The following is a 20,684-nucleotide window of genomic DNA, read 5'->3' as shown; positions in this document are numbered from 1 at the left end:
AGACTCTGGGCCCTTGATTTCCAATAATAATAATAATGATGATGATGATGATGATAATAATAATGATTTATTATTTATACCCCACCCATCTGGCTGGGCCTCCCCAGCCACTCTGGGCGGCTTCCATAGAAACCCAAAATACAGTAAAAATACAGCAAAAGCTGCTCTCATCAGAAAAGAGATTTGGGGAGCCATGTCTTTACTTTTGTGGTTTTTACTTACCTATTGTTTTCATTTATTATACAAAGAAAGTTTATGGAGTCTCTTGGGTATTCTCACATATAGTAACTACAGAAATAATCAGACATGCATACATCTGTGCATCCAATTGCAGATGATGCCTCTTTCAGTAGTATGAGCAGATGTTGTTTCTGCAATGGGATGATCCAGCTTCTGTAAGAGTTTGGTCCCCAATAGTGCTTCTCACACAAACACCAACAGAAAGTAAATTGGATAGACATACAATCTGGTTTTAAGATAATTGTCCAGGCCAGCTCAGTTGTAGTTGTAAATTGAATCTATCAGATTTCTACAGCACATCTAATTTAGATTAATGGAAATGTGAATAATGAAAGAATATGTAATTCAACATTTAGCACAATACTATTTTTTCTCTAAAATAACAATTGATCCACAATTATTCTTAAGTTATTAAAATAGGTTTGTGTCCAAACACACTAGTTCCTGACATGTTGTAAATGAATACCATTTATAAATTAATTTATTGTAATTGACAGTGTATTTCTTTGTGTAGCTAATTTTATTAACCTAGAATTATAATGATAAAGTTGGAAATAAAGTTGGGTGGGGAGAAAAAGCTGGTAGCTCTAGTTGGAAGGCAGCACCAGGAAAAGGGAATGCATTGGTAGTCTTCAGCAAAATGAAATGAAAGTTCACAGAAGGGTTTCCAAGGTGTTTCTTAGTGAGCAGAATCCATGAGGCTACCTCACCTCACAGCTTTTCAGAGTTGTGCATTAATCACTTAATAAGGCGTGTTCCGTAGTGATTTAGCAAACCACTCTGAGACATTGACAGTTCCTGATTAATTATATTTTAGTAGTGAGAAAGCTACATCAGTCGCTAGGTTGCAGCAGGTGTTCCAGCTCACAGAACCCCTGATGGATTGTGGGTAGGGGCTGCCTTGGGTCTAACTGGGAACAAAAGCTAGAAAATTGTAAGGGGCAGCAGGGCCTTGCAGGGGACCAGCGGAGGCTGGCAGGGTTGTGGCAAACACAGGCTGTGTCCAATTTACCCTTTATTCCAGCTCCAGTGTGCTCCCACTCCTGGTGTTCAAAGTTGAGTACACACGGTGTTAGCCACAGTCTATATGGATCCCATAGTTTCTTGAGAAATGCTCCTGTTTCCCTCAAAATGAGCTTCTGTCCAATTTGAAAAGTTGCTCTGTTGTTAAGCCGAAGTGCGTACATCTGAGGCAGCCGTTGAGCATGTGAAGATAACAGCTTCATGGAACAGGATTGGGGGGGGGGGCAGCATCGCAGGCATGGAAGAACAAATCTTGCCGTGCACATGGGGTCTCTGGTTTGTACATTAATGTAGAAATGCAGCTTGAAACATACTGTGGTGGGGGGAGATTTCCTCACTGCATTTTAAACCAGTAGCTCAGTCAGTAGAGCAGGAGACCTTTAATCTCAGGGTTTGAGCTCCATGTTGGCGCTGCAGGGGGTTTGATCCTCATGTTCCTTTCCACGTCTACAGTTATATGATTCTGTTAATCTGTACGTAGTCTCAACGATGCTGGCATCCCATTGGTATCTTGTATTTTTGCTTCAAATGAATTTTACATTTCTGTGAACCTTTTAAGCCTGGGAGGCTTAAAATGTTTTAATAATAAAACTGAATAAAATAAGTGCAAGTAGTGTAGCTATATAGTGTTCTGTTAATTAGAACCAAATAAACCAAATAAAATCCCAGTTTTGCATTTTTATCTAAGTATGTGAAAGCATTTTATGCACTTTATCTAAAATGCTTGGAAACTCTTTCGTTCTAGTGGCATAAGACAATTTGAACTGCCTGCGTCCTCACAGAGCCTTAGAAGTAAAATAACAGAATCCACTGTAATAATAATTGAACCAAAGAAAGAAAAACAGGAAAATCAGTGGCTCATCTATACAAGCCCATTCTTCTATATCAGTGAAACATTAGTAATTCAACAGGCCCATCATTTGGAGCCCACCTGCAGCTGTGAAGGCTTCGCTTTGTAGACTGAAAAGGAAAGACAGTGGAGAGCAACTAGGGTCTGGCCAGAGTGCCATTTGTGGTGCCTTCACGCAACACATGGCCTGAGAGGAGCTGGTGAAATAGATTTTGTTGGGCTTTCTCGTGTTCTGTTATTTAGGAGTGGTGAAACTGACATTTGCTCAGAGCTTTTCGTCTCTCAAATTTATGTTACTGTTATATTTATTACGGTTATCAATGTGTACAAATGTTTAGTTTTGTACCATTGTATTGGATATTGTGTAATTGAATGGCTGCTTTCTTTCTTTATTGTTTTAACCAAAGGCAAATCTTCTTTCCCCGCCTCCTGCTCTTGTCCTAACAATAAATGTCATTAATCCTTTATTTGTTATCTCTTTTGGAACAGCATGTTCAGAAAGCATATCCACTTGTTGATACACATCCATCTTGAAATTCATGTACTGTATACAATATCTTTATGGGCTTTGTACCATTCTATAAATACTTTCTGCATGGATTCCCATCATATCTTCCTTTATCTCCATCTTTGTTATAGTCCTTCTTAATGGCTATAGCTGATTGATGTCAAAGTTCGCCGTCTTTTCATTATCTTTATGCAGATATTCCGTAAATGCTTTTCTACAATATTTTCTCTTCCCTTGCTGTGTTTCTCCCTTCCTGGTTAGAAGTAGACTGTCTTCAGAAAGTGTTTTAATGTGAATTTTGTACAGTATTTTCAGAAAAAGGAAATCCAAGATACACTGGGGCAATGTTGTGTTTATGGAGGTTTTTTGTGGGGCCATTTTAAATAGTCTTGTTACGTCCACACACACACACACACACAAATAAATAGTTCACTTGCCTCCATATACCAGTTTTGGTTTATAGAGGGGGGGAGGGGGACCTGGCATCTCCCAGTATTTTTGGAGATGATGTAAATAGGAGGGGGCCAAATCTACCCGCTCTCGCACTTCGATCCAGAGACATCTGTCTCTAGATTTGCAGCTGCTTCCTTCCTGTAGTTTCTTGCTCTTTAGCAGGTTTCTGGAGCACCACCTCAGTTTCCTGTGCATCAATGAAGCTGTTGCCCCCAGTGCCAGGTCTCTTTTGTCATTCGTATTGTTTTGTCCCTCCCCCTCAAGATCTAGTTTGAAGTTCTCCTGATCAGATTCTCAAGACTCTTGGCAAACACATTCTTGCCAACTGCTGTGAGGTGCAGCCCATCTCTCGCCAGAAGTCCTTCCTCAAGGAAACAAGAGGCCATGATCCAAGAAGCCAAACCCTTCCTGACGACGACACCTGCTCAGCCAGTGGTTTATCTCTCTCTTCTTGGGCCATGATCTTCAACAGGAAGGAGGGTTGAAAAGACTACCTGTGCCCCAAGTCTCTTCAGCTCCCTGTCCAGTGTCTCATAGTCACTTGCTATGTGTGGCAGTATTATTTGTACCCTCATGAATCAAAGAAGGGGTGGTCAGTGGGCTTTATAAGACTTGGCAACTTCTCTGTCGCTTTGTGAATCTTTGCACCCAGAAGACCTCATGCCTCCAGGGACATCCTGTTTCCCCCCCACACACTGCTGCCTCTGTTCCCCTCAGAAGGGAGTCCCCTACCACCACGCCTCATCTCCTCCTCCTCCTCTGGGGAGTAGCAGGAATCATTCAATGGGCTGTGCCTTCCAAGGATGCTTTGAGTGTTCTGATGTCTGCTTCTGTTTTTCTGAAGTCTTCCCCTCTTGTTTATTGGAGCTTATTTTGATATTGTTGGGATAAGTTACAAAGGCCTGAAACTTAAGGTTTGAGTACTTCCTCCTCCTTCCTACCAGGTTGTCATCTCTAGGGTGCAATTCTCTTTCTCTAATGTCATCTCTACTGAAGGTAAGAAGTATGTTATTATATCAGTTTGTTATTTCTTTTCAGGGTGAATCATGTTGATAGGTGTGTGAGTGATCAGGGGCAGAGGCAAAATTACTGCAAGCTGGTTTCTTTATAAAATTTGGTAATAACTTTCAATCCTTCTATTTTAGATAAAGTAATAGCACACACACATACACAAACAGGACGCAGGTGGCGCTGTGGGTTAAAGCCTCAGCGCCTAGGGCTTGCCGATTGAAAGGTCGGCGGTTCGAATCCCTGCGGCGGGGTGCGCTCCTGCTGCTCGGTCCCAGCGCCTGCCAACCTAGCAGTTCGAAAGCACCTCCGGGTGCAAGTAGATAAATAGGGACCGCTTACCAGCGGGAAGGTAAACGGCGTTTCCGTGTGCGGCTCTGGCTCGCCAGAGCAGCAATGTCACGCTGGCCACGTGACCCGGAAGTGTCTCCGGACAGCGCTGGCCCCTGGCCTCTTAAGTGAGATGGGCGCACAACCCCAGAGTCTGTCAAGACTGGCCCGTACGGGCAGGGGTACCTTTACCTTTACCTTAATAGCACACACACATACACAAACAGTATGTATGTTTACCTTTCTAAAAATTTCCTGCCCAAAGTTTGTCTGTATTTCCTTAGGCTTGGTGTTTCTGCTTTTGGAATAATTCAGAGATGTATAATTGTTACTAGAAATCAGTGGCTCCTTGCTTTGGGTGTGTTGTTTTTTTATGTTGAAATGACTAGAAAATATTTTTTACAATGCACTTAGTATTTCAAAATATAACCAATTATTACATAAACTAATAACAGAAGCCCTCTTTTATGTTTCTTTTTGTGCTAAGAGCTGCATATATTATATATGATGTTTTTAGGAGAAAGAGAGCTTATGTTTTTCAATGGGGAAAAATATTATTACTGTCCACGAGTTTCAGAATCCCTGTGTTCATTGTAAGCTAAGGCATTTCCACATGTTCAACATGATGGTGATATCGATTGGAACTTGCCTCCCTTTCTCCCTAATTTTTACCAATTTGTATAAAACATTATTAACTGATGATCTTAGAAAGCTAAGTCATCACAGTTGATTTTAAAAACAGGTTACATTTTTGTTCTTACTGGATTATTTTTGTTTATTTTAACTGCATTGGGGAGTATTCTTTATTTGCATAGTAATATAATCTTTTTGAATATCTTTCTATTATACATTAGCAGGAATATAGGTAAACTAACATAAGATTCTCCATTCAGCAAAACTGTAATCTTTTTCAAATTGCACAGTTTTCGCTAAAGCGATGCAGTAGTGGCAATCAATATTGTTTCCTTGCTTCCAGTGTAAATTTACACAAAATACAAGGCAGGTTTCATCTTACATTTAAGCAAGTTAATAATCTTAAATATATATTAAAACTTAATCGTGTTTTTCTTCTGAAGAGCTCTGCAGAGTTTATTTGCAAGCAATTTTATTTTGGACACAGTAATATATGAAGCAATAAGCACTTATGAGCGTGAATTGAAGTCTAGGTGGAAGTATAGAGATAGAAAAAATAATGTTAATGTCCTTGAGAGGACCAATCTTCCTGTATAACAATGAGTTACAGTAAGCCTGCAACTTACGTGCATTTAACTTGTGCACATTCAGCTTTATGCATGTAGCAAAAAAGGGGTGGTGGAAAGGGGACAGGGTTCTCAGGGAAATGACTTTGGCAATCCCACCTGCCACTGAAACCAATGTGTTTTGATTATACAGTATTTTGCCTTTGGACCCTGTCCCTGGAACGTAACCTCCACATAAGTTTCAGACTTACTTTGTTGGTCATTGGTTGACTGGATCAGCTAAAGTTAGCAGGATGAACACTTGACTGTATGTGGAGGATCCACAAAAATGGAAAGCTAGTCAATCTATAATCTTTAATGATCTCCCAGAAACCAAGAAGCTGATCAGTATTTGGGGGGGTTGGGCTGAAGGTCTGTTATTTAGAACTGATGTTCACTACCACCTCCTAGCATGGTAGCAGCTGAAGGAACTACACCAACATAGTCATGTGAGGGGCAGCTGTGGGTGACTTGAGCTTTGGTGCAACCTTGCAAACAACCAAGTTCAGCACACACCAGTGCTTGTGTATACTGACATCTCTCACGTGACCACCTTCATGTTAGCAGTATTCCCTCAGCACACGCAGCAGTGACTATCAATGTTGTTTCCTTGCTCTACTGGTGGTCATGAAATTTGCCTCTCAGTGATGACTTCTAGTTTCCTTAAATGACAAAGTGTTGATGAAGAGCTAATCTTTTTGACTTGCCCATGAATAATGAGGGGATCTTTGTATATCACATCTGGAAAGATTATCATGTAGACTACAGTGGTACCTCGGGTTACATACGCTTCAGGTTACAGACTCCGCTAACCCAGAAATAGTACCTCAGGTTAAGAAATTTGCTTCAGGATGAGAACAGAAATCATGCTCTGGCAGCGCGGCAGCAGCAGGAGGCCCCATTAGCTAAAGTGGTGCTTCAGTTTAAGAGCAGTTTCAGGTTAAGAATGGACCTCTGGATCGAATTAAGTACTTAACCCAAGTTACCACTGTATATTTGTAGAAATGGGTAGAATTCAGAAATTTCTGTAAATAAAAGTGGGCAAGCCTGCAGAAGTGAAAAAACCTCCTGAGATTTGTTGTTTGTGTGGGTCAGGCTTACAACCCTAAATAAAAAAATCCTCAGAAAGAATATTGAATAGCTATGATTATATGGAACAATTATTTAGAAATTGTGAAAGAGTATCCCTATGGCTAAAAGCCCGATAGACTCTGGAGTCTGCCGCTGGTGATGCCTTGAACATAGCTTCTGACTGAGACATAATATTCAGTAGTGCTGTGATTCAATTCAGGAGGCAGAGAAAGCTGCCGGTCTCACGATCCTCATGCAGGAAAGACTGTTCCACCCTAGAAATGCTCAGGAATGCAATTTCCAGCTTAGGAAGGGCACTGCGCTGCATCTTTTGCGGCTTCCTCCACTGTCAAATGGGGGTGGGGGTGGCTTGGGAAGTGGGGGGGGGGAGAGCTGGCAGAGGAGAGGGGGTCAGGTAAATCCTGTTTCCAGCCTGAGCAAAGCCAGAAAACATCTGGGCCATCCTAGAAAGGGACGAGATATTTCAAATGGCAGAAATTCACATTCTTGAACTTCCATTCAGCTAAATGAATGCACTAAGCAGAATTGTTCAGAAACCTATTTTGAAGTCTGCTGTGCACTGGGAAGCTTCTTGGGGGAGCCAGCCCCCTTTCTCCACGTGTTCACTGTTCAGCTTTCATTCAAAAAGGTAACTGTAGCCTTTTCACTCTGCCATTTAAAGCAGGGATAACTAGCTTAAGCCCTTTTTAAAAAGTCATTAATTTTTTAAATGTATTTATAACTTGTATCTTTTGCCCAAAAGGATCCCTATGCATTTTCCATAAAATGCAAAGATCAGTAAAAACAACAACAAGAGGTGCTCTGTAAGTGCAGCAGCAGTTAAACAACATAAACATTAGTAAAAACCAGGATAATTAAAATACCTAAAATGTCCAGGCAAATAAAATAAAATAATGATGATTTTTTAGCATGCTAGAAGATGAGGACATAACAGTCACGCAGAGTCAGGCCAAAGGCATATATAGTCCAGAATCGTGTTCTCAGCAGCCAAGATACCTGACTCTGCCCCAGGTGAGCATCCCTGCAGAGTTTCTGGTCACTGTTCACCTCACCTCACCTCTGAAGGTGGCAAGGATCTGAAGGCTGCACAGTCTCAGGTAGTGCAGTCCTCTGCGTTTTCCCTCAGAGGTAAATCCCACTCCAATTCCATGGACCTTATTCTTGTGTAACTGTACAGCATTACACTGTATATAGATCTTAGTATTTGGGAAGGTTCATATTAGGCTTCTGGGATTTATTTTCTCGGTGTTTTTTCATCTCTCTTCCCCCCACCCACCCCTGGACCCCTCAAAACAAAATTTCTGGTCACGGGCCCAATATTTGATACATTTGTCAGTAAAGATAGTTTGTATTAGGAATAGATGGCGAACCTGCGGCCATACAGCTCTTATCATCATTTCCCACTGGCTCTGCTAGCTGGGGCTGATAGGAGTACAACACTGTATTTCCCATCCCTGATTTGTTGTGATAGACCGATTATTTTATCCGTCCCTATGCTGGTTAAAGGAAGAAGGAATGGGGAATCTCTGGTCCTTAAAGCATTGTTGGAGTACAATGGCCATGCTAGCTGGGGTTGATGGAAATTGTAGTCCAGCAACCTCTGGAGACAGGAGCTTGCCCATCCCTGCTGTAGACCGTCCTGGCTGGGACACTCTCAGAACCACCCCTAGTCCTGCTGGCCATGAGGTCACCCCAGAGACCAAGATGGTGGCCTTGGCTTCCAGATAGGCTGGCTTCTTTCATTCTGTGAAATCGGTGGCAGTGCTGTCTGTCTGTCTGCTTTTGGAGTTAAATATGGTTCTTATTCCATGAACCTGCGTGCCTCATTCTGTGTTTCTTCTAACCCCCTAATTCTAATTACTTCTTCTAATATTACTTAAAATTCAGAGGTCTTTGAGGAAGGTTTACAAATGGACCCCAAAGGAAATGTAGAGTGCAGTTTTGTGTGATTGTGAATGCTTTCTTTTAAACTTTCCTAGTAGCTTTGTCCTTCATTCTCTGATTAATTTTTTCATTAGTTAATGCTGACTCTGCTACATCTGCACTATGTTCACTGTTGCTGTTTATGGGAAGCAGAGTTACAGCTGCCATAAATATAGAGCTTGCAGGAGGAGGAAGTGGTTGTGGAATAAACAATTTATTTTCATGTGTTTGGGATTACCACATAACTCACAAGTGTCAGAGGAAAGTGGAGTTTAATGGTCATCCTTAGCACATTAAAAGCAGATAGAATTGTGTACTGAGACTCTCTTTGTGTGGTTATTATGCTAATGCCACCTTTAATTTAGAATTATGATGAAGTATCATCTCTTTATTACTCTGACTTAAATAATCAGATAGGAGTTTTACAAAAAATATTTGCATGAAATAATATAAGGATAATTATAAGCTGAGGTGAAATCAGGCATGAATTGAATGCTCAACATCTGCTTTTTATTGCCTTAACGGGAATAGGATTGTTTACAGTGAGATAGTGATCTTATATGCTAGTTAGGAGTTTGCTCTAATCTTGAGGATGGTTCCTGTGCAATATTGATGGCCTAGTTCTCACAAAGCGCAGGTGAGACCTTTTTTTCAACTCTTGTCATTTCACACTGCAGGAAGAAGCACCTGTGATTAAATTCCTCCTGTCCATCCGAAAAGCCTCCCTGCATACTTAAAATTAGAGTTGGCTAGGCTGGCATCTGGAGGGACGCGGGTGGCGCTGTGGGTAAAAGCCTCAGCGCCTAGGGCTTGCCGATCGGAAGGTCGGCGGTTCGAATCCCTGCGGCGGGGTGCGCTCCCCCGCTGCTCGGTCCCAGCGCCTGCCAACCTAGCAGTTCGAAAGCACCCCCGGGTGCAAGTAGATAAATAGGGACCGCTTACTGGCGGGAAGGTAAACGGCGTTTCCGTGTGCTGCGCTGGCTCGCCAGATGCAGCTTTGTCACGCTGGCCACGTGACCCGGAAGTGTCTCCGGACAGCGCTGGCCCCCGGCCTCTTGAGTGAGATGGGCGCACCAACCCCAGAGTCTGTCAAGACTGGCCCGTACGGGCAGGGGTACCTTTACCTTTACCTTTAGGCTGGCATCTAGCTTTTTATGTGTGTAGATTATTGATTAATTGGACATGGAATAAAAGGCAAATTACGCCCTTCTTTCTTTTCTACCTTCTCCCTCTTTGTGGCAGGTTTAAAGACACAATTGAAAGAAACAAAAGTATTCATTTCTAAAACAGTAATACATATTGCTTGATGTCAAGATTATTAATATAAAATATTTTTGCATAACCAACTCCCATCACAATAGTATGTTTTAAAAACAATCAAACATGAACATGCTATAGAAGTTCAATTTTTATTAAAGGTATACTGCAACAGTGATCAAGGTATATAATCTAAGATAATAACTAAATTAGAAAAATATGATAAATACAAAAGTAATAAAAGAAATTAGTTCTGATCTCTGCGCAGTTTAGTTTAGATCTTTGTTTAGCAAAGTATGATTGAACATACTCCTTTTGGATGGCAAACTGCAACAGAGTTGAAATAAGAAAAAAATAAATCCTTCTAGTTCAGCCTTTCTGGTCCAGCATCCATAAAGTGTTTTCCATTTTTTGCATGCATAGCAAGGATGTTCTATGTATAATGATTTTGGTAACATATTGTTACAACATAATATTAGTGAAATTTATTTACAAAGAAGAATAAAGAAAGAAATACAGGGACAAGGTAAGTAGATATAGTGAAACAAAACTCTTAAGTCTAACTTGTGATTCACCTCATCAGACTCTAGCCTTCTTCTCCTGAGCTGCTCTACAAATTCGTCACTGTACCATAAGAAAAACGAGTAACCAAGAAGCAAGTGCTACCATGTTTAAGATACCTGAGGCAAAAGCAGGAGAACAACTAGCACTCAGCTAAAATACAACTTTATGGCTATGTTTCAATGCCCTTTCCCACCATTTGGCATGCATTGCCAAATAAGAGCTTGGTTCAGATTTGTGCAAGGCCATGACGCTCTTTCATTGAATTTGGATCAGCTGCTACCTCTCAGTCCAACGTACCTCACAAGTAGGGCTGGGCGATACCTGGTTTTCAACATCGTGATATATCACCAGTTAAACATTGCGATATACTGATATATCATAATGACTGAAATAAGGATGGAGCTATGTAGAGGCATTGGCTGGTTTCACGGTTTTTCCTGCATCCTGATTTTTGCCAGCGTCTGCTCTTGTGATTCACTGGCCCCTTCATGAGGCAGGGGGGAACTGAGCCGGCAGAGTTAACAGGGGCTGCAGGAATCAAGAGAAGCATTGGCTGGCTTCTCGGTTTTTCCCACATGGTGATTTTTGCAAAGAACACACAAGCACACATCATGATTTCTGATATACTGCCAGGTTTAAAAATTATGAAACTGATATCACGATATGGACTTCAGACTGCCCACAAGGTGGCCATGGGAATAAAGGAAGTAGGATGTCCTGAGCTCTTTGGCAAAATACACAATAAAAGTGTAATAACAAATTAAAAACAATTAAAATAACTTAACTACAATATTAGTGTAACTGGATTGTGAAAACTCATCCATACTCCTACCTTTAAATTAATTTCCTTTTGCATTATGGAAAGGTAAAGACATGCCCAGAATTAAAGTGCTATCTGAATGTGGCCTTGGTGTTAGAATTTGTATTGTCGGGATTTCCGGTGCTTCCTGCCTTAATGAATGCAGCTCCCACGCTAGTGGAGATCGTTTGCAGAGAATAAACAAGGATGATTTGGAAGTAATTGTCCTTGCAAGTTCCCCCCCAGGGCCCAGGGCGAATGAACTCCACTCGCAGATCATCTTCATGAATGGCTCTCACTCTGGTATGGAACCCAAGAGGCAGGAGACACTGAGTGTAAAAGCGCTTCGCATATTGGTAACCCCCCAACGCAGCCATTAAGAGCAGAGGTTCTTCTGTTTATTAGGATGAAATTGGCTCTAATTTACAGACATGTGCAGGATGAAGGAGACAAGATTACATACTGCCAAGTGAATCAGCTACTGGGTTGCAACATTTCGAACTGGAAATAAAATTTCCTTCATTGAAGAATAGGTATGTGAGGGGGGAGGGGAGCCTTTACCCTTTTTAAATTATACTATATTTGCTATACAGTGGTACCTCGAGTTACAAACGCCTCAGGTTACAAACGCTTCAGGTTACAAACTCTGCTAACCTGGAAGAGTTACCTCAAGTTGAGAACTTTTCCCCAGAATGAGAATGGAAATCGTGTGCCGGCGGTGCAGCAGCAGCAAGAGGCCCCATTAGCGAAAGCAGGCCTCTAGTTAAGAACAGTTTCAGGTTAAGAACGGACCTCTGGAACAAATTAAGTTCATAACTAGAGGTACCACTGTATAAATGATTTGGCAAGCCTTACCCCTAAATGATGGGACGCGGGTGGCGCTGTGGGTAAAACCTCAGCCCCTAGGGCTTGCCGATCACATGGTCGGTGGTTTGAATCCCCGCGGCGGGGTGTGCTCCCGTCTTTCGGTCCCAGCTCCTGTCCACCTAGCAGTTCGAAAGCACCCCTAAGTGCAAGTAGATAAATAGGTACCGCTTTATAGCGGGAAGGTAAATGGCGTTTCCGTGTGCTGTGCTGGTGCTGGCTCGCCAGAGCAGCTTCGTCACGCTGGCCACGTGACCTGGAAGTGTCTCCGGACAGCGCTGGCTCCCGGCCTCTTAAGTGAGATGGGCGCACAACCCTAGAGTCGGACACAACTGGCCCGTATGGGCAGGGGTACCTTTACCTTTACCCCTAAATGATAACAAACAGAAAAAACAAGAAGAGAAAAAGAGAACAGAATTATATTTATGGATTAAAACGAAAATAGAATCATGTGAGAATATTGAAATTATTTAAAGCATCTAACTTCCATTGGATGGTAATTTGGATTATGGCCTTTGAAGTTTGTTAGAGATCTAAGAATCGGAGTGTTTGGACTAAATGTTATGACTTTCTTTAATATCTGTGTGGAATTGGTGGAAAACTTCTGTTCCAACATGAATATAGCATATACCGTGATAATTCGTTCTGGAGGTCTGTTCTTAACCTGAAACTGTTCTTAACCTGAGGTACCACTTTAGCTAATGGGGCCGCCGGAGCACAATTTCTGTTCTCATCCTGAAGCAAAGTTCTTAACCCGAGGTACTATTTCTGAGTTAGCGGAATCCGTAACCTGAAGCGTCTGTAACCTGAGGTACCACTGTATCCTGGAACCATGGGGCAGCAGCATATGCAGAGTAGATTCCAGGTCTGATGTTTTCAGTACCCTGCAGACCTACTTCTGAAACACCTGAGAAGCGGGTGCCGTGTAGCCTGGTTGTGGGTTCAGTATACTTTCATCCTGTGCCTGGAAGCGTCTAGCATGCTGATCACAAATTGTTATCATATAGAGGAGAGGAGGCGTCATGTAGCCTGAAAGAGCTCCATGAGGTTTCTCCAGGCTTCCTTTCGTTTGGTCAGAGGTCTCTGATGTCCCAAACTGTACGTGACTGTGGTGGATTGTAGAATCCATTGTGGATGCCAAAGGCCACTCCGGAGTTTTGACGAAACAAAAAGGATTCAAAACTTTTCAAAGCACAACCTCCTTCGACCGGATAAATGCTGAGCAAATTAATAAAGGAAAATGCAAGCTACACTGTTGACAAAAATTCCCTTGGTTTCATTTCCCATAAAAGTACAGTTAGCTCTTACGTTGTAAATGTGTTTTCTTCCCTTGAAACAGATAACTTATTTTAGTAATAGAAAAATAACACTGTTTGTCATCCAGGATGGAAAATAATCTCAGCGGGGCTACACATAGTGTATCATACAGTAATTGAATTCTCGTTTAATATAGAGTAGAAGCCTAATACTGTTCTTGAGATGTTACTGCTTGGTTATCAAAAACACATTTCAGACAGAACAAGTTGATGAATGTTATAAAGCATTTTATTAACGATTCCATTACAATATCTCCATCAAGCCTTAATAATCACAAGCAGGTTCCTTTTAATTATGTTTAATGTGTTCCACTCATAATTTCTTTGTTATTTCTTAGGATGACTATGATTTCCTTAATGTATTCTGCCCCCCCCCCCCCAGTAGGTATGAAATTGCAAGGCCTTCATTGTTTTGGTTGCTCTTGAAATATCAGCAGATTCTAATGACTGCAATTAGCACCTCCTCCAATGCCCTGCTTAGTAGAATGTACCAATGGATGTTTAAAATTCCTCTTACCACCCAGGCATTACCCACTGCTGTTACAGAAAAGCTTTGCCAAGTCAGCCAGCAGGAAAGCATGCCACCATCATTTAGCAACCTGACTCGACAGTGGGCATTGTTGCTCTTCGTATTAGTTTTTAGATTGACCCTTTTGGCACCTGACCTAATAAAACAGAGCTACACAACCAGCAGAATCCTAGGAGTAGTTCTCAGTGATTCAGTCAGTAAGTGGTGTGTGCATGCATGCAAGCTTGAAAGGAGGGCTTTTTTCCAGCCGGAACTCAGTTCCAGCACCTCTCAGGTGGCACCATTGCCATTCTAAGAGAACGAGGAGGTGTTAAGGATCAGTTCCAGTACCTCTTTTTCTAGAAAAATAACACTGCTTGCAAGTGAATGAGAAAAACGTTTGAATTACTCCCCGTTTGAAAAACAAACACTGCATATGTTAGAAGGATTTTAGCATTATTGCTGTTCAAGGGTGCAATTTTAGCTAGATTCATTTAATGATGATTGAATTTACTATTATTTTTGCAAAGTGCCTTGAATGTTTTGTTGAAGGGAAAGGTGGCCTAGAAAAGTTTTTAAAATACTAAATAAATGAATATGCTGCCCCCCAGAAACTGTTGCCTAAGGAGTTACCTTATGATAAAACTAGTCCTTGACCAAGTGATGCAAATCCCGACATATATTTCCATAGCCTATCAGATATTGTTACATCTCACTGCCTCTCATCCACTGGACCAGCTGCAGCAGGAGCTGATGGATGGACGGCCTGCAAATCCCGTCAGGCTTCACAAACTCACACCTGTTCTTCTGCTCAGGAATAGGATAATATTCTTGGCAGGTCCCATAGATCACTACCAGATCTTTCTTTCTTTCTTTCTTTCTTTCTTTCTTTCTTTCCACTTTTTCTCTCGCCCCTTCATATTTGATTGTACAGTATTTGATTGTGATAGCACCTGATTGCTGGCTTTTCAGACATCTGCCAGAGCTTATAGCTCCCATTCTGCATTCAGTATGTGTGCCCCATAGAGCCTGAGGGAGACATGTAAAAAAATCATAAGACCTGCTTCAAACGCGTAATTGTTGTTTGTAACTGCCCACATAACAGGTGAAGGAGACAAATGTGGGTTTTGTAATATGTATCACAAATGTATGTTTGGTGGAGAACGAGAATTAGCTTCATGTCTCTGTATATAGTCAGTGACAAACCTGAATTTCCCCCCACATAATTTGTAGATTGGCCTCAAAACATGTTTGTGTAGTTTTGGTGCTAAAAATGGTAAAAATCAGATTTCTGCACCTGTTTTTCAAAAAGCGCTAAATTCTGTGTTGTGGCAAAATAAGCTGTTTAAACTGGGGCAGTGGGGGGAAGAGAAGGAGCTATGATCAACCCAAGACATTTTGGTACTGTAGAAGGAAAGGCTGAAAGCTCTGCGTTGTGTTCTCCACTCTAATTCTTCCTAGTTGGGGTTTTGCTTGTTCCTAGCTGGTTTCCCTCCTCTGAGGGGAAGGAGCCAGAGATGCTGAAGGAAAATAGAATGTGAGATGGGCTGCTGTGGATTACTACTGTGGCCAATCCTACCACTACTATTAGCATTTTAAAAGTAAATAAACTAGGAATAGAAATGCAGGGGTAAGAGACAGTGAAAGGAGGTGGACGAATGAAAGAAACTAGCAGGCTGGGCAAAGTACATGTTGAGCGTGAAAGGAGAATGGGAGAAGAAGTTACAGGAGATGGGTAAAAATACTTTTAAGAGGCACGTGGGGAGTGGGAGAGGAGAAATAGAAAAGTGTTTACCCCGATTAGAGGACCAGCAAATTCTGCCTAAAATGTCACAATAACCTGGAGACATACACCTGTACTTAGCTTGAGAAAAGCTAAACTGTGGAACTGCTTGCTGCAAGGAAAAAGCTGTGGTACATAGTGTAGCCATTTCCAAAGATGAATGAGCTGTCACTAGAAAACTTCCAGCTCATTATGCCACACTCTGCCTCCATCTGCCACCTGCACTTGGTAATCTCCAGCTGTCTCAAGTAGTCCCAGAGGATGGGAAAGTATGACTAATCCCTGGTGTATTGGATAGTGAATTGGAGTTAGGTGTGTAAACCTAGTTTTCAGACCATCTCAGGTATGAAGCTCACTGAATGGCCTTGGGCATCTCTGCCTATTTGTCTAGCTTACCGCACAGGACGGTTGTGCGGCTAAAATGCATATTGCTCCTTGTATTAATGATTGAGTAGCACACAAATGAAATATATAAATAAATAACTGGAAAGGACACCAGCAGTTTTTGCTTCACCATAATCCAAAAATGTATAAACAGAAAGAAACCTATGTACCCTTTTCACTTTTTCAGAAAAACTATAAATAACTAATAAATTGTAGGTAAAGGGGAGTGCTGTCATTCTTCATTGCCTCAATACATGCAAGCCTCCAGGAGTCTAGGGGAAGAATAAATAAGGACTTGCCCACCTCCTTCACCCCAGCTATTGATTTTGATTTGCTGAAAGAGCACCAAGGAAAAGAAGTTCTTAGGCAGAAAGGGCAGCTGTTCAACCAAATTTTTAAAACTCTTATTCTCTGTCATGGGAAACAGTGATAGACTGAGAATTGTGGCTTTAAAAAAAGCTTTTACAAAGATGGGAATATAGCATTTGTATTTATTACATCAGAAATATAGACTGTTTACCAGAAATATAAAAAGGAGCTAGTCTCAAATATTTGAAAGAAGCCCATAGAGAGATAAGGTGTTTGTTTACTGAACAATAAATGCTAATGTGAATTAGGTGCTGCATGCCAGACCCTGCAGGGAGCACAGATCAAGGAAACCTTCTTTACCACAGTCACCTGCCCATTCCATATTCAGAGATGCATGGCTTGCCCTCGCTTGCCTTCCTGATTAGGGCAATAAATACACCAGGGTAACGTAATGGCAGCCGCAGTCGCAGCAAACACCAGCGCTATGTAGAGTGAAGTGACCGTAAAACCAGCCACACTGCTTCTCCCAGGATCTTTAATTCACAAGATGCTGGTGTTCAAAAATAGGCAGGGTTGTTATTATCCATTGACAACCAGCATGATTAATTGTTCATGGTCTTTGAGCAAATTCTCTGCTGTAGGCATTAAGGAGCATGCTCCACAGTTGATTGTAATGATTTTATGTGATGAATTTCATAACAGGCTTGTTGCTTCTGATGGCATGATGTCTTCCTTCCTTCCAAAATGCTAGAGGAGTTTTACAAATATCATGTCATTGAGCTGCATAATTAGGAATGTCCTGAAATATTTATTAAATTTATATACCACCCTTCATCTGAAGATGGCAGGGCGGTTTGCTTTAATTTGATTTTAATTAATTTTTATAATGAAATATTTTTAGAATGTGTGATTATTTGATTGTTTGATTATTTGATTATTGTTAGCCGCCCTGAGCCCGGCTTCGGCTGGGGAGGGCGGGATATAAATAAAATTTATTATTATTATTATTATTAATGAAGGCACCAGGCGTGCCTCCCTGGGGAGAGCATTCCACAAGTGGGGAGCCACCACAGAAAAGGCCCATTCTTGTGTTGCCACCCTCCGGGGCACTTGTGGAAGGGCCTCAGATTGTGATCACAGGGTCCAGGTTGGTTTGTATGGGGAGAGGCAGGACATTTCAAGAAAATCCTTACCCTGTGATACACATTCTCTCAGTAGCAGCAATTTGTGGGTGACAAAATGACGAAAACTGTCCACTCCGATTGAGGCTAGGAAGCACTGCCTTCTGATTTGACTTGGTGATGCCATTGGATCTGGCAGCATGACACTGTCCTTGATTGCATGGAATGCTAAGCCAAACCATGGATTGCTTAGCATGAGCAATAAACATGAGGCCCTCATAGAGGAGATGGCAGCCACTTGCCCAGTTATTTTGCCATGGCAGTGCTGAGCTGCCATGGTTTGGTTTAGTATGTTGTCTGAACCCAAAGCTGTGGTTTAGTGCTCTACTAATAAGGGGACGCAGGTGGCGCTGTGGGTTAAAGCCTCAGCGCCTAGGGCTTGCCGATCGAAAGGTTGGCGGTTCGAATCCCTGCGGCGGGGTGCGCTCCTGCTGCTCGGTCCCAGCGCCTGCCAACCCCTGCAGTTCGAAAGCACCTCCGGGTGCAAGTAGATAAATAGGGACCGCTTACCAGTGGGAAGGTAAACGGCGTTTCCGTGTGCGGTTCTGGCTCTGGCTCTGGCCAGAGCAGTGATGTCACGCTGGCCACGTGACCCGGAAGTGTCTCCGGACAGCGCTGGCCCCTGGCCTCTTAAGTGAGATGGGCGCACAACCCCAGAGTCTGTCAAGACTGGCCCGTACGGGCAGGGGTACCTTTACCTTTACCTTAATAAACTTTGAACTGCAGACCTCATGATAGCCCTTGGCTGCAGCTCTTGGTTTGTCTGGAGAGAGCTAAATCACGGCAGTGGAGCAACAGGGAGGACCAAAGTGGTTGTGATTTTCCCTTTCATGGGAGGGTGGGCTGCCCCCACCCATTCTGCTTTCCTTTTGCTGGCAAGCAAATGCCTTTTTTGGTTAGACAGGCCTTTGACCTCTACTGGCTGGTGCAGCAGGGTCTTCTGAGGGTGGGTGTTGTACATTTTCTTTTCTTTTGTTGTCATTGTGAGCTGCTTTGGGACCTGTACTGGGAGAAACGTGGGATATTAGTAAATAAATATTCTCTCCAGCAGTCTGCTCATTCACATGAAGCCATGGTTTGGCTTAGCATAGTGTGCAAACTGAGCCATTGTGCGCTCGCTCTCTCTCTCTCTCTCTCTCTCTCTCTCTGTGTGTGTGTGTGTGTGTGTGTGTTTGTTTTTTAAAAAGACTATCCGGAATAAGAATAATGGCTCCTGCCCTGACTTGGACTTGGACTCAGTATGTCTTCCCATGGACAGATCTGTTTGGCTGCAATTTGTGATTGGCTGAGATTGCTTCTGCAAGAATCAACATGTTGCAGCTGCTGTGACCAGGCTGTGAATAGTATTTGAAAAAGGTAAATGGGCAAGGGGGAAATTATGAGACACCTCTCTCTCTCTCTCTCTCTCACACACACACACACACACACCCTGGTGCAGTACTAGTTTATACTTCATTATAATTCTTACAGCAGAATGCATAGGGATTTATGGTTCTGGGCACCAATATTCTTCGAGTGAGTTTCTTGCAGTTCCATTGCATAGCAGCCTGGGGTATTCTAAATATATTTTACTTAATGAGTAATGATGGTACAATTTGAAGACCCCAGAAGAGGAAGGAAAACTCTCCTCAATATTTAACACAGTTGGATTGTGGATCCAAAGCAATGAGAACATATCAATGTTGAATATGCCTGGAAGGCAAAAGCATACAGCCATGTATTAGATAGTCACAGATTAGCAGTTGTCCATGAGGAATCTTTAAATTTACCATTTTCAAATGGAACCAATCTACAGAGTAATTGAAATAAGCAGTTTCTGAACTGGCAGAGAGGGTTGGGATAGTTTGAGCTTGACTTCACAGGGCTTTGAATAATTGTTTCCTTACTGAGCTGAACTTTTGAGCCTGCAAGGACATGATAACACTTAAGAGCTGATCTAAACATTATGCAGAATGAGGTGGCAGACTAGGTGGTGAAATTCTTCAGATTACAGGTGTGTGCCCTATTTTTCACTGGCCCTATAGTAAAACAAAATCCTGCATATCATAAGCTCAGATATCATGGAGAGGGCCACTCTAAATCTTTCTCCTTGATTTGCTAGTTTATTACTTGCAAGGAATTGGAGAGATCCCCACTCACAGAATAGTATAATATAGAAAGCTACAATTAATTCTTCATAATGTGTAGATTGGCTTTTGATGATGTTTCTTTGCCTGCATGAAATTCTCCATTTAGACTACTGATTGGATTTCTTTGCCTTGGGTTGATTGAGAGTACCAGAGAAGGAATTTTATCTTCCTCACACATACATTGAAACCGGGCTCAGTTTTCTTTAACTGCCATTGAAAAAATAAGCTTGAGAATTGTTTGTTCGAAATCTTCAGCCGTATTTCAGTGCCCAGTGCCTTTGGCCAGTAAATGCCAGTTGAATAGTTCCAAAATTGGTTTATATTTGTAGTGTAGTCTTGCCCTTTCAAGAGAGGTGCCAGAATCACAGTAATAGGAAGATGCAGCATCAGTCTTTAACAATATGTAATTTCTTTTGTGAAGGCTAGAAGGTGAAATTTGGCCATTTTATTCTGTATGTGCACAGCTTAGCAAAGCAATTGGTATATATAGGGTTCATACATAAAACGTTAGTATCAGTACAGTCAAGCCTTGGTTCCCAAATGCCTCCGTTTTGAAATGTTTTGGCTGCTGAACAGCGAAAACCTGGAAGTAAGTGTTCCGGTTTTCGAACGTTTTTCCGAAGCCAAACATCCGAGCAGCTTCTGCTTGGGTGCAGGAAGCTTCTGCAGCCAATTGGAAGCCGTGCCTCAGTTGTCCAACATTTTGGTATCAGTATCTGTATCAAACTTAATTTTGTTCACAGACCAGCATAAAGTAAAACATATGGATAAACTAAACAAAATAAAAAAATTCCTTCCAGTAGCACCTTAAAGACCAACTAAGTTAGTTCTTGGTATGAGCTTTCGTGTGCATGCACACTTCTTCAGATACCACTTCAGATGTGTATCTGAAGAAGTGTGCATGCACACGAAAGCTCATACCAAG

The 20,684-nt window shown here is 42.0% G+C and overlaps 1 protein-coding gene across 6 annotated transcripts in view; it reads left to right on the top strand.

Moving 5' to 3' along the window:
- TPK1 (thiamin pyrophosphokinase 1) overlaps positions 1-20,684 on the top strand; it is a 260,760-nt gene that overhangs the window by 64,790 nt on the left and 175,286 nt on the right. The gene's annotated exons all lie outside the window — the stretch shown is intronic.

This window comes from Podarcis cretensis, assembly GCF_951804945.1.
Source record: "Podarcis cretensis genome assembly, chromosome: 12".
Taxonomy (NCBI): Eukaryota; Metazoa; Chordata; class Lepidosauria; order Squamata; family Lacertidae; genus Podarcis; species Podarcis cretensis.
Note: the sequence above shows the minus strand (reverse complement) of the source record. Positions and strands in the feature narration are given on the sequence as shown.